Consider the following 14,472-nt stretch of genomic DNA (forward strand, 5'->3'; position numbering starts at 1 on the left):
GCCACACATAGCGATTTAAATTAATTAAAATGAAATAAAATTTAAAAGTCACTCCCTCGGTAGTGCTAGCCACATTGTAAATGCTCATTACCTACTGTGGTTCATGACTATTATATAAGATAGCGCAGATATAGAACATTTCCAACATCATAGAAAGTTCTATTGAAAAGTGCTGTTATAGACATCAGGGATTCATAGGTAAAAAAAAAATCAAGTTTTGCCTTTAGAGAGCTTTCTGAATGGATGATAGGTGATAAACAAATAAATACATATTTATTAGTTGTTAATAAATTTTTGAATAATAAAATCACTTACCTATAAATTTGATGACCAATGTTACTCTAAATGCTTTCTATGAAGGAACTTTTTTTGGGGGGGGAGGTAACAGGAGTGTGCTACCTTTACTAGGTAGACTTCAAACTTGTGATCCTTCTGTTTTAGCTTACAAGTGACTGTGTTACTGGAACCTGGAGCCAGAGAGTGTTGAGGTCCCAACTAACTGGATTTCATTCTCTGCGAACATGAGAAGTAAGAGAAAATGATATAAAAAAGAAAAATGAATTTAATCACAGTTTGGTCAAAATTGGGAAGACAATCAATCTGCCTTAATCATCCTACAGAACCTTTACAATTTATAGGAACAAAAAGCCAGAAAATATACAGTATGGCTTCAGTTAGGCTGTCCTGACCAAGGGATATGTTACAATTTCAGTTTTTTCAACCTTTGTTGGTGCCAGGACTTTGGTGGAGAGCTGTCTTATCTTTCAAACTCTGCATAAGATGACAGTTTGCTGGCATGATGGAAACTGAGATGGAGAAATAGCTCGACCAGGAAATAGAAAAGAAAAACCAATTCTAATTTAAAATGAACCCTGTTAGAGCTGGGGTTACAAGCACATGACACTGCACCTGGCTTTAAGCATAATAACTTTTAATCACTACAGTAACCCCATAAAATAAAAAAGCTAAGTAACTTAATCTAAAATCAAACTGCTAGAAAGAGGTAGAACCACAACTCAAATGCACAAAGTTGGGTTCTAGAGTCCATCCTCTGAATCAACATACTGCATTGCCTCTGAAAGCAAAATATAAATAGAAAGAACAATAAAGGATAATAAAATAAGGGGTTAGGGACTGTAGTAGTTATTTTAGTAATCACTTTAATATTCATGCAAATGAGGTGTTTTATCAGTGAGGCTCCAGCCAGAAATAGTACAGTGTTATAGCAAAATTAAGAACAGTTTAATTAAAAATCTCTACATCCAAAGGTTGGGCAGTTAAGGAAAACCACCAATGCATGGGTGCTATACCATCCCAATACAGTATATAACAGCATAGGAATCATAACAGCAGGAAATCTTTACTAATCTTAGGCCCGGAAAGTAAGATAAGGGAATAGTTATTAGAACAACAGAAGAATAATTGTAAAGAGGGGGTCATACTATGAGACCTGTCACCTATAATAGAATGAGGCAGTGAATCTATGGTGAGCCAGAGAAAGCAGCTCTCCCAGTGGCTGAACCCAACCAGAAACCAGAGGCAAGGAAGCCCCTGGAGCAGAATTTCCCGGTCACAGATCAAGTTAGATGATCAGAAGGCACAGACAGAAAATATCCAGTAACACTTACCTCTTCAGCCTCCCAGAATGTTTTCTTGCTCTTTGTTCTTAGGAAAATTGAAAAATCAGTAGGGACACATGAAAAATTTAATTGGGTATCCTATCATAATTGGGTAATTTAACTTGGACATATTCCTACCTGAAATAGAGAATGTGAACCACTGCTGTTACTCTTCCTATAAGATCAAGGGAAAAAAGAAGGAGAGTTGGGGATAAATATCAATTAATATAAAACATCATTCTTAGAATCTCTGCTTCTATAGCTGGTCATGAGTTTTAGGTTTAGAATCCTAGCATCCTTGTTCCACTACTCATTGCATGTTCCCTTTCTCTCAGATAGCACTTCACTGTAATGAGGTTCTTTACAGAGTACCCCAGATTATTAATTCTACAGGATTTGATTACTCGATGTTCTTTTATTTAGTTGTTGTAGTTCTCACTCATTAGGACCATTGAATATGTAAGTACTCATATGGATTTGCCAATGAACTCTTGGGATTTGGATATAGTCTTCTTGGAACTGATTGTTAGCAGCAACCCAATTACCCATTGGTATTGAAATACATTATGAAGAGCCTCTATGGTTATTCCTTTATTTGTTTCCCAGTTCCTAATTAAGACTTATAGACTGTGAATTCCCTGGTGGAAGTATTCCTCTTGTAGAGGGTATGGTCCTTAAATCCGCTAAGCACAAGTTTGTAGGAATAGGAAGAGAAAATTCCTTACATAAGTTGCTTGGCATAATAATGAGAAGACTATTTTCTTGCTCCTGGACCTTTGAATTCTGTCATAAGCAGATGGTACCATTGCTATTGATTTAAGAGTATCTATATTCTGTAGGACAGCATCTTGACCTCTATTGGAATTGTCTCATATGGTGTCATACTGAGCCTTCTGAAAACCATTGCTCCATTCAGTAATATTAGCTACTTCTGGGCCTGAATCCTACCATTATAAGTCAACTGTCATTCTTCTTTGGATTGCAGATGAGTCTCCCTGGGCAAAGCAATGGAACAGTTATTCTGCAATTCTATCAATAGTGAAACTAGCAGAAGAGCTGTGGCCTAGAAAAGAAAGTCCAAACCCAGAATATGTATCTATCTTGTGAGGACAAATTGTTGTTCCCACCATGATATTAGATGTGCAATATAATCAACCCATTGTCATGGAGCTTGTTGATTCCTCTAGGAAATAATGCTATATTAAGGATACCAGTTTCTTGCTATTGACAGGTTGGGTACTTAGCATAGGCAATAGCTAGATCAGCCTTATGTAGACAAGTCCTATTATTGAAACCACTCAGAGTCTGTGTCCCTGAAATTAATTAACAGTATGAGACAGTTCATGTTGAAGACCAAAATATTTTCAATTTTTTTCTTGTAACTTCTTTAACTTATGTAAGACACACATTTTAAAATTTCTGAATAGGGCTTCTGTTAGGAATGTTAAGTATTTTGTTTATGAAACTCATGATATGGATAACAGGGCATACGTCAATCAATAATAAAAGTATGTATTGCCTGAGATTGCAGGAGAATTCCCAGAATGAGGCTAAGGATACAATTGAGACATGCCATGAGGTGCGTTTCAATATCTCGCAGGATACAAACAGTGGTGTTATTCCTCAAGCCTAAACAACAAGAAATATTTATCTCATGGTTAACAATTTACACTAGCTTCCCCCCCACCCCATCCCTTCCTAAAGCCATAACCTGTACAACAGCCTAGCTACAGAAAAACAATTCCTGGTCCAACAGTACAAGGACCACCGTATGTAGCGTATATCCCCCTTGAGAAAAAAAAGGCTAATAAAAATACATTCCCCCAACCAATAGACCCTCCTTTGCCTTACACAGAAATCTATGATGAAAATGGAAAACACATAGTTAATATAAATGACAAATGGGTTGAGGTGTAAAGCCTGCCTTTTAGTTAAAGATTACAAAGACATAAGAATTGGTATGCTTTGACCAAGGGTCAAGGAAGTTCTTTAAGAAAGCAGTTAAACAGGTCATATGAAAAAAGGAAATTACCTGGGAAATTAAAAATAGAATAAGGTTGTAAGGGTCTGGCGAACGTCGGAGGAAGAGACCACCAAGAGACCAACTCATGCAACCGCAGAAGGGGGTTTATTGAGAATCCAGTGCGCTGGGGCTCCATGCTCACTCAACAAGGGAGAGTGGCCCAGAGCCCCGAGCAGGGGTTGAGCAGTGCTTAAGTACCCTTTTTGGGGAGGGCAGGAACTTTACATACATTACGGTCCCCTTTAACAAATCATTATACACCGCGGGAAAATCAAACAACAATTCCTGAACATGATTAGTACATTCATTGGCGGGAACAGGTTGGGCGGGAGTGATAGGTCAATCCTAAGGAGGGGATACATTTAAACTGATTGGTTTGGGCCCTGAATGCCTATGTGCCAAGCTGCACAGAGTCCTAGGTTATTAAACAACTAAATGGTCAGGGGGAATATCTACTGGGCAGTCCCGGGAATTGTCCTAACAGCTACAGGAATTTCAGGTTGTGGGTGTAGCACAGGAACTTAACAATACCTGGTCCTTTACATTTTAACTCAGGCTTTGCAGCTTAGAAACTTTACAATACCCGGTCTTTTACACTTTAACTTCAATTTCTTTTACTCTTACAATGTAAAATTAACGGAACCATTAGGAATGTAAAGTATTTTGTTTATGAAATGGTTCTAGATATATTTTAGAGGAACTTCAGAGTAGAAGACTTTTAAATAATAGACTTTCACCACTTTAAGTGTGTTTTACTGGGATTTTAGTTTAGAAGTAAGAAAGCTTACCAATAATCACAAGTATGCCTTAAAGTTAAAGGTTAATGAAATAATTATAGGTATGCTTTAAAGTTAGAAGTGATATAGTCAGGAGTCAGGTGCGTCTCCTAGTACCTAGTGATTGAAGTAAAAACCTAAAAGCTTGATCATGATTGAACAATGTACTCAATATCTTAGGTAATCAATGTATGTCAGAAAAGATGGTAACTCTTGAAAATTATGTAAATCAAAAAAGTTTCGGGCTTTGAAGCTATCCATTAACTACCTGAAAAAACACCTGTAAAAAAAACTATAAGAATAAAGTTCCCTCCAGGGGCAGCAGATTTTTCTTCTGGAGGCTGCTTGTAATTTGCAACCTGTTGTCCTGACAAGGACCGCTAGGACCCCTGGAACCCCATTCCCCCTTGCCAGGGCTTGACTTCCGCAGTTCGATAGGTATCAAACCCAGGGCCTTGTGCATGTGAGGCAAGCACTCTACCAACTGAGCTATATGCTCAGCCTTAACATTTGTTCTTTAAAAATCTGTTGAAGCTGGGTGCAGTGGTAAATACTTGTAATCCCAGCAACTCAGGAGACTGAGGCAAGAGGATCATAAGCTAGAGGCAGCCTGGGCAATTTAGTGAGACCCTCTCTTGAAATAAAAAAATAAAAAGGGCCATAGCTGTGGTAGAGTGCCCCTGGGTTCAATCCTCAGTACCACAAAAAGAAAAAAAAAATCTGGTGAGACTTTCTAATGGCCCACAATATAGCCTGTCTTGGGGAATGTTCCACGTGAATTTGGATAGATTAGTTGTTTGGGTATCTTGTTGGTTTTACTAGGCAAACACACTTTGATTATTCTACCCTTTTTCTTTATGAAATGTCTTTGTCTCTAGTAATAGTTTTTGTCTTAAAGTTTCTTTGTCTAATACTAAAGTAGGCATTACAGCTTTCTTATACCCTTTTTTCTTTGCATATCTAATAAATTTTGCAGAAAACTGGGCACTAGGGATTTTATATTGTAGCAACTCTGTATTCTATTATTTTCTTCTGAGGATTGTTGGGTTTTTGTTCAAATAGGTAGTTTACTTTCTAAATTCATATTTCAAATTTCAAACTGTATGTTTCCTACAGCAGCTGATATATCTTGATTCCCACCCCCTCACTTTCACTCCCCAGTGTTCGCTATTTTAGACCGGCCCCCAGAATGTCTTTCCTGTGTCTAAGTAAATTAGTGATCATCTGAGATTCTGAGCAGAAACTATACTTAGATTTTTGGACTCATCCCTCTGTTTCCTTGCTTCTCCAATAACCGCTCTAAATTTTAAGCCACTCTTGAGTTCCAGACTTTGTCCTCTGATACCTCAAAAAGGTGAGCCTCTACTTTGAGCTGCCTGAATTGTGCATACTCAAAAAAAAAAAGCCAATGTATAAATGTTACCCAGTGTAATTTTGTCTTTCAAACATAGATTCTCTCTGGGCATGGGAATGCCTGTAATCCCAGCAGCTAAGGAGACAGGAGGATCACAAGTTCAAAGCCAGCCTCAGTAATTTAACAAGGCCCTAAACAATTTAGTGAGAACTTGTCTCAAAAAAAAAAAAAAATCAGAGGAGGCTGGGGATGTGGCCCAGGAATTAAGTCCTGGGCTCAATCCCTGGTACCAAAAGACTCTTCTGATCTTCTGACTTGTTTTTTTTTGTTGGCCTCTTGGAATATTACCAAGAATGAGAAGTTTAGCAGTCAGCCAAGAATTTGGACAGAGTTTATACTTAAAACATGAGTCTCATTCTGCTACTCTTTTAGGATGCCTCCCTAATTTTCTAGCTATTTTTAGCCCTGAACCATCCCTCTGCCACCTCAGGTTTATAAAGCTGTGATTTTCTGTTCAAGGAGCTATGGAAATTGAAGAATAATACCAAGGAGAAATTTTACTATTTATCAAAACTAAGCTCCCCTCCAATGACTGCCTCATTTAGATTTCTTTTCAGTGTGTTTACATTTTGTTCAGATTTTATCAGTCATTTGCAGAAGAGTTTGATCCATCCATTCACTTACCATTAACCTGAAACCAGATCTTTAATTATTTAGGTTTTTTTTAATAACCACCTCTGTTTCACTCTGTATGTCATGTATGTAGAAGGATATGCAGATAATGATCTCAAGTACTGTATTTAGTAGCTGATAAAAATTAACCATTGGAAATTGTCATTGCTTGCTTCCCTTATTCTTCTATAAATTTAGAGATATTTTAAAGATAAATGATTTACTTTTGATTATCCATGTTCACATCATAAAGGAGGTTTTAAAAAATTTACATTTTTCTGCAGTAACAGTGGAGATATCAAATTTTCACAGCATCATGCTGAAAATTTTAGAACATCGATGAAGTTAATGACAAGCAGTGTGGGCATACTGAAACAGGTATAGCTATCAACCACCAGGAAGCAAAATTTTCTAAGAATGATGATAGGAATAGGGAAGAGTTTCTGTTCATAAAATTTCATGTTGACCAGAGGGCAAACAAGTAAATAAATAAGTAGCTGTCGCTTAGATTATAATCTACTATGGCTCCTAATTTTATACTTTTGATACTTCTTTCTAGAAATAAAGACAGTAACTACTAAATACAACCCCAATGGAGAGGGGCAGGGAGACAATGGTTGGAAAAAAGCCATTTTTAAAAGATTATTCTACTGTCCCATAAAATGCAATAATGGCACAATCTCTGGAGTACCAGAGTTACAAATTTGAGACACTAAAATGACAACAAGTATCACTGATGCTGTTGTTGAAAATAAAAGAGACTTATGCAGTGATAATGTCATACAACTACTCTGAGCCTTCCTCTTTAAACTGCCATAGAGGAAGATTAGGTTCTTGTTGGCTTCATCGTGTGGGTTCACTTTACTTGCAGAGGCAGGAGGGAAAAAAATCTACTTTTACAGGTTGGTCAGGTTGGGTCAGAAGAGAGAGGTCGGGGGGGGGCAACTATGTTACATGCTGATGGAGGTGAAGGAGAGGAGGCTGTCAGGGGAGAAGGGTATTGCATGAAATCCTAAGAGCAGAATGCAAGTATTGGCCAATGTTGCTTCCGTAGTCCAACCGGTCTTTGGTAAAGGCTACCAAAACCACAAAAAAAAAAAAAAAAAAAATGTTTGTAGCAATCATATTCTAATGAAATCACTAGAAGGTCTGTTTCAGTTTGATATTGATTCCAAACAGCATGTCTCTTGAAGATGATCACTGGGACAGGGTGGACCTCACACTCAGGCCATGAGTGTTCTCGATGTCGTCACTGAAAGGAATTTAGGATGGGTCAAATGAGACACAGATGGATTTCATTAAGAGAAAGCAAGGAGTACACACTGAGAGACAGGCTAGAGGGCAAGAGTCATAGAGCAAAATGTTGACCTCGTCTTAGCATGGCACATTTATATATGTAAAATCTATAGAATAAAGACATGATGTAGGAGGATATTTTTAGTTCTTATTTGTGTCGGTGACTGGACATGTTAATCATTACCTGCTAGGGATTGTCTTCTTTTTATTTTTGGCAAAATATCTATTAATTTCCCCATCTGGACATTTCACTGTTCTGCTTTGTGAATTTTAAACTGTACTAGCTGGAGGAAGTAGCATTCACACCTGTAATCACAGCAACTTGGGAGACTGAGGCAGGAGGATCACAAGTTTGAGGCCAGCCTCAGCAATTTAGCAAGACCCTGTCTCAAATTAAAAAATGCAAAGAACTGGGGATATGGCTCAGTGGTAAGGCATCCCTGAGTTCGATCCTCAGTACCAAAGAAGAGTAGCACATTCGTGTTGCATTGAGGGTTTTATAGGGAGTATGATATATGAATGAAATGATCAGATTCTAAAAATATAAATTATAGAAAGCCTATTTGTTGGACAAAAATGTTCTCAGGCCTTTTTGTTGTTTGTTTGTTTTCTTTTGCTTTTAGATCCAGCTCCAGAAAGAGGTCATTTTTGGACCTATGGATAAAGTTTGACAATTGATTAAGTAGTGTTGTTTGTGATCAGAGTATGAAGAAGTGGAATTTAAATCGGGGTTTTTAACTCACAGCCAGTCTCATTTGTCCCATATGTCTCCTTTCTACCTACCCTTCCTCACCTCCCTCCCTCTGATCCTTATTCTTAAGGGAAGATGAAGGTTGAAGGTCTGCCTTTTGAAATTTTTTCAATCTGACAGGTTGTACACCGCCAGGGATCCACAGTCTCAACCTAACTGATCTAAAGGAGGCATGGGAAGGTTAAGTAGAGAGTTGTGTAGAGAGTCCTCCTTTTTTTATGATCTGAGAAGGGGGAAACAGACATTTGAGACAGTAGTCTAGATGACATTCCATAGCAATCATATCTGAAACAGTAAACCAATAATATTCCAAAGTCAAATAAAAGACATTAAGAAGAAAAGGGTTTTCTTCTATCATGAGTCTCCAGAAAACCATAAACCATTAAACAGTAAACCATTAAAACTAAGGTAGAATCAGAAATAGCACTGATCTATGAGCGCTGGAGAAGCATTGCTGGAGTTACCATGAACACATACACAACATTCTACTTTAATAATTGCATAGGTTCCAACTTGTGCCACTGTCAAGATGTCAGGGGTCATTCCAGTGATGGCCTTTCTTATCAATGATACCTGTGAATTTAATAATAAAATACCTTGGATGGTGTCATTTAAAGCCTTTTAGGTAAATTTAGTAAAAGATTTAATGTTATATAACATCCTCTAGTGCTACTTGTGGGAGAAAGAGGCCACATAATCATACCAATGGAAAACAGAATGTATCTATCTATCTTGTAAAACTGTGAGATTGTCTGGTGTCAAGCCTTCATTCATTGTCCTCATACCCAAGGATATCCTATTGAACACCTTCCAAGCCAGCTGGGTGGCAACCAGGGCCACGGATTAGAACCAAAAGCCACTGGATGCTGTTTGGGGCTGACCATCTTTTTCCTGGTCTTCAGGTGCAATCTGTTGTGAAACAGTCCATTTCTTTTACACTAATGAAAAAATTTTAATGTTAGAAATCTTTCTAATCGTTGCAAAGATACCTCTCATTTACTGTGTGTCTTGAACCAAAACATAGCCCCTGAACCCAAGCCCATTCTTTTTTTCCCAAGGTGAGGTAATCTTAACAACACCTTTTAGAAAATGTTCCAAACCTAGGCTTACACTTTTCATCTCCGCAAGACAAGATAATTGCAAACAGAACTTCAAGAAACCTTTATGTAATCCATAACAAAGCACTAAAATAATCTGCTTCCGTTGTCCTATTACTAGTTAGAGTGAACTTTTGGGTCATCTCCCTTCCTTTGTGTGATGCTTTTGTTAGACCAGGACGAAAGAAAAGACCACTGACTCCAATTAAAATCAAATTAAAGCAAGCTTATTATTTCGACCGGCCTGGCTGCCTCTCCCACCCAAAACCGGGAGAATAAGACAGCAGCCGCATCTTTCCTGCAGCCCAGCTTTATAGCCCAGAAAGTTACACAAAGGGGGGTTACAGATAACAGAACTCTGACGAGCATAACACAAATGTAGTTTACATTTTTGCTGGCCCCAACATCAGAATTTATGAAGGTCATTAGAGCCTCAGAGAGGGTCGTTACCTGGCCAGGGAAGGCCAAGATTTGTGAGACATCACTAAAGTTTCAGAGAGGGCTGCTATCTGGTCAGAGAGCCAGGCATGGGTGAGTTCAAGGCACTGGCAGCCATTCCAAGCAGGTTCAGAATTTACAGTAATTTATAGTAAAGCCGAAATTATCTTTTCATGGCTTTGTGTTGAGATGGCTCCCAATTTTAAGAAAATATCAGGTTGGGTTTATCACTCTTTTCAAATTTTTTATGCAAATATTGAACCTAGTAATGGAATCCCAGAGTCCACTCTAGAGGATAATCAGTATATGTTCCCAGAACAGAGTAAAGGTTTCCACAAAGCACAGTGAACTTTACATTGTGAGTGCATGTTAATTTCAGAGTTATTCATTGAGTTTAAAGGATTTATTTGGTTTTTTTTCAGTGTTCAGAAGAAAATTTATGTTCATATTTTAGAAATTAGGCTTTAATACATATGTTACAAATAAAGACTGAAAAACAATACAAACATCCAAGAACCCTATCAAAGAAGGCAAGTTGAGCCCAAAGAAACTTCAAGAAATAGTATAATAAGGATAAGAGCCAAAATCATTGAAATGAATTAAAAAAAAACACATATTAACAGAGAAAGTCAACAAAGCCAAATTGTTTGTATGACTAATCAAATTAATAAATACTTAACAAAACTGATTACAGAGAAAACACATATTTCAATATCAAGAATTTTAAACCATATCCTACAAATGCTAAAAATATAATAAGAAGGTGTTATGAACAACTGCCAGTATATTTGAAAATTGTCACTAAAGGAAAAATTCTTGAAATGCACAAGTTACTAAAATTGGTACTAAAAGAAATAAAAAATATTATTCCTATTTCTAGTAAAGAAATCAAATCCGTCATTCATAAACTTCTTATAAAGAAAATTCTAGGACTACATGGATTTCAAAGCAAAATCTTCTAAGCATTTAATAAAGAATTGAGCACAAGTCTTATGCAAAGTCTTCAAGAAAAAAAAATTTGTCTATTTGTATTTATGAGGGTAACATAATCATGGTTTCAAAACCTTGTAAGAAAGAAAAATTGGAAGGTTAGAAATCAATTTCCCTCATGAACATGGTTGAGAATCCTAAACGTAATATCAGGTAATCAAATGCAATGATATATAAATTATGTAAATCTATATTTAAAAGATTTAACATTCAGTAGTGTCCATTGTGATGTTTCCTTTTTCATCAAAAATTTTAGTAATTTGAGTTTCTCTCTCTTTCTCTTCATTAGTTTGGCTAAGGATTTATCAATTTTTATTTACTTTTTTAAAAAAACAACTTTTGTTTCATCTATTTTTGGTTGTGTGTGTGCGTGTGTTTGTGTGTTTCAAATTCATTGATTTCAGCTCTGATTTTAGTTATTTCCTGTCTTCTTCTGCTATGTTCTTGATTTGTTCCCTTTGTTTTGATTTTTTCTTTTTTCTCTTTTTGCCTAAGGCTTTGAGGTATACTGTTAGGTTATTTATTTGTTGACTTTCTATTCTTTTAATGAATGAGTTTAATGCAATGACTTTCCTGTAGAACCACCTTCATAGTGTCCCAGAGATTTTGATATGTTGTAACACTATTCTCACTTACTTCTGAGTATTTTTAAAATTTCATCCCTGATTTCTTCTGCTATCCATTGGTCATCCAATAACAGATTATTTTGTCTCCAAGTGATAGAATACCTTCTATTTTTATTTTATCATTGATTTCTAATTTCATTCCATTATGATCTGATAGAATGCAAGATATCATCTCTATTATTTTGTATTTGCTAAGAGTTGCTTTGTGGCTTAAGATATGGTCTATTTTAGAGAGGGATCCATGTGCTGAAGAGAAGAAAGTGTATTCAGTCATTGATGGATGAAATATTCTATATATGTGTGTTAAATCTAAATTATTAATTGTATTTTTTAGTTCTATAGCTTCTTTATTTAGTTTTTGTTTGGAGGAACTATCCAGTGGTGAGAGAGGTGCGTTAAAGTCACCAGGTATTTATCATGTTGTAGTTTATTTGATTCTTGAAATTAAGAAGGGTTTGTATGATCTACATAGATGCTCCATTGTTTGGGGTATAAATATTTATGATTGTTATGTCTTATTGATGTATAATTCTCTTAAGCAGTATGAAATGTCCTTCTTTTCCCCTTCTGATTAAGTTTGGTTTGAAGTCCACTTTATCTGCTATAAGAATAGAAAAAAAGTTTACTTTTTGTAGAAGTATGGTGAGATATAATTTTTGACAGGTATTCAATCCAAACTTCGAGTTATATTCCCCAGTGATCCAACAAATGCTTTCTTTGTTCCCACAGACAGGAGCCATTTGACTAAGTTGTCATATAGTATGAATAAGCCAGATGTAATCATCTTATATCTGAAAGTAGCCTTCTAAATGTCTATGATTGTATTATTTCATTAAGGTTTTATCTGGCGCTTTATCTAAATGGGCTAAGCATAATTCCACATTTGGGTTTCTGTCTCTGAGAGAGAAAAAAATTTTCTCACGTCCTTTTATGTGAAAGGTTGTATTAACAGGCCATCAAGATATATTAATTCTTTTGGAAACTGATCAAATGGAGGAGCCCACCTACTGTTCTTTTATAAGTGTTTGAAGTTTATCATTTTCTTGAAATAAATCACCTACCAAGGTAAACATGAGGCACCGGAGTTCTTATTAATATCTTTATCATGTTTTTTGGGCCCAGTTAACGAATGAGTTTGATTCTTCACAGGAAAAAAAGGAATGAAAAAGATGATGAGCACTATATATATAGGCCTTATGAATATATATAGTTCTTATGGGAATACACATTAAGATAAGCAATAGAATAATAAAAACAGTAAGGCCAAAGCAAGTTCCTACGTATGGTACAGGTTGAGATAGGTAGAGTTCCTCCCCCAAAAAGAAGGATAAGAATTCCCAAATGTAGAAACTAATAATAAGCCTGGAATATTATACACAGGGTTAGATACAATTGAGTATTAATCAGATAAATAATGAACATACTGGATATTCTCCAACTGAAAACCCACTGATATATAAATCAAAATAGTTAAACGAAGTGTTATTTGTCTAATATATATCTAAAATTCAAACAAGAACAAATATAAATATGAGTATTTATGCTCATAGTAAGAGTCAAGACTTAGATTAATCACTGAAGATCAGTGATTAATCTTTGTCCTTTTTTTCTAGAAAATAATCTTTAAGTCTTCCAAAGGCTCACAGGGTAAGAGACAAGGTCTTTGATTGGTTCCTGGTACTGTGAAGGCTTAAAAGAAATGAATTTTATACGTTACACATGAATCCATGAAGCATATCTTTGTAGTTTAACTGCTGTAGGAGTGTTTAAAAGAACTCAATGAAGCCAGTTGTGGTAGTGCACACCTGAAATACCAGTATCTCTGGAGGCTGAGGCAGGAGGATCTCAAGTTTGAGATAAGCCTCAGCAATGCGGCAAGGTCCTAAGCAATTTAGCCAGACTCCCAAATCTCAAAATGAAAAACAGAAAGGGATGGAGATGGAACTCAGTGCTAAAGCACCCCTGTTTGTTCAAAACAAACAAACAAACAAACAAACAAACAAAAACTTGATAAGGATCCTTCCATCTTAGAAGAAGCTGATCTGAGGGAATATTTTTTCCAAGTCTTAAGTAAGATATGATCACCAGGTTTTACTCTATACAAGAGTTATATTACAAGAAACTGGAAGATTTTTTTGTACTTGGCCAAATTGATTATATACTGATCACCTCTTGGGTCTTAGGATCCATAAGTGGATCTGTACCAAGAAAGGCCTGACACACAGCATTTCATAAGGGCTTAGTTGGAGAAAAGTCATAGGAGCAGTTCTAATTCTTAACAAAGCAATAGGTAACAGTCATAGCCAAGGCTCTAAAGTTTCCCAGAACAATTTTGCCAAAGTAGTTTTAATATACATATTAGACCATCCTGCTTTTTCTGATGACTGGGAACATCCAGAGGTATGAAGATAGAGTTATACCCAAAGTTCATGAGACCTCCTGTGATACCTTGAAGAAAAAAGAAGGTCCGTTGTCACTTTGAAGTAATAGAGGAAGTCCAAACCTTGGAATCATTTCTTTTGATAAAGTTTTAGCAACTTATTTGGCCTTGTCATTAAGGGAAGGATACACTTCTATCCATCTAGAAAAAGTGTCAGAAAAAGTTAGAAAACAGTTATATCCTTGACATGGGGGCATCTGAGTAAAGTCCAGCTGTCAGTCATCTCCAAGGAATATGCCTTGTCATTAAGCACATGGTTAAGTAAAGGTGGTGGCCTGGTCCCCGCCCCCTCTTTCCCTGATTATGGTGGAAGCAGAGGGGGTAAGCTTCAGTGACCTTTCAAATAGTGGATTTGAGGCCTTTTCTTCAGAAGCCATGGGTAACCTAGTG

The sequence above is a fragment of the Urocitellus parryii genome, chromosome 4 (assembly GCF_045843805.1).
Source record: "Urocitellus parryii isolate mUroPar1 chromosome 4, mUroPar1.hap1, whole genome shotgun sequence".
In the NCBI taxonomy this organism is placed as follows: Eukaryota; Metazoa; Chordata; class Mammalia; order Rodentia; family Sciuridae; genus Urocitellus; species Urocitellus parryii.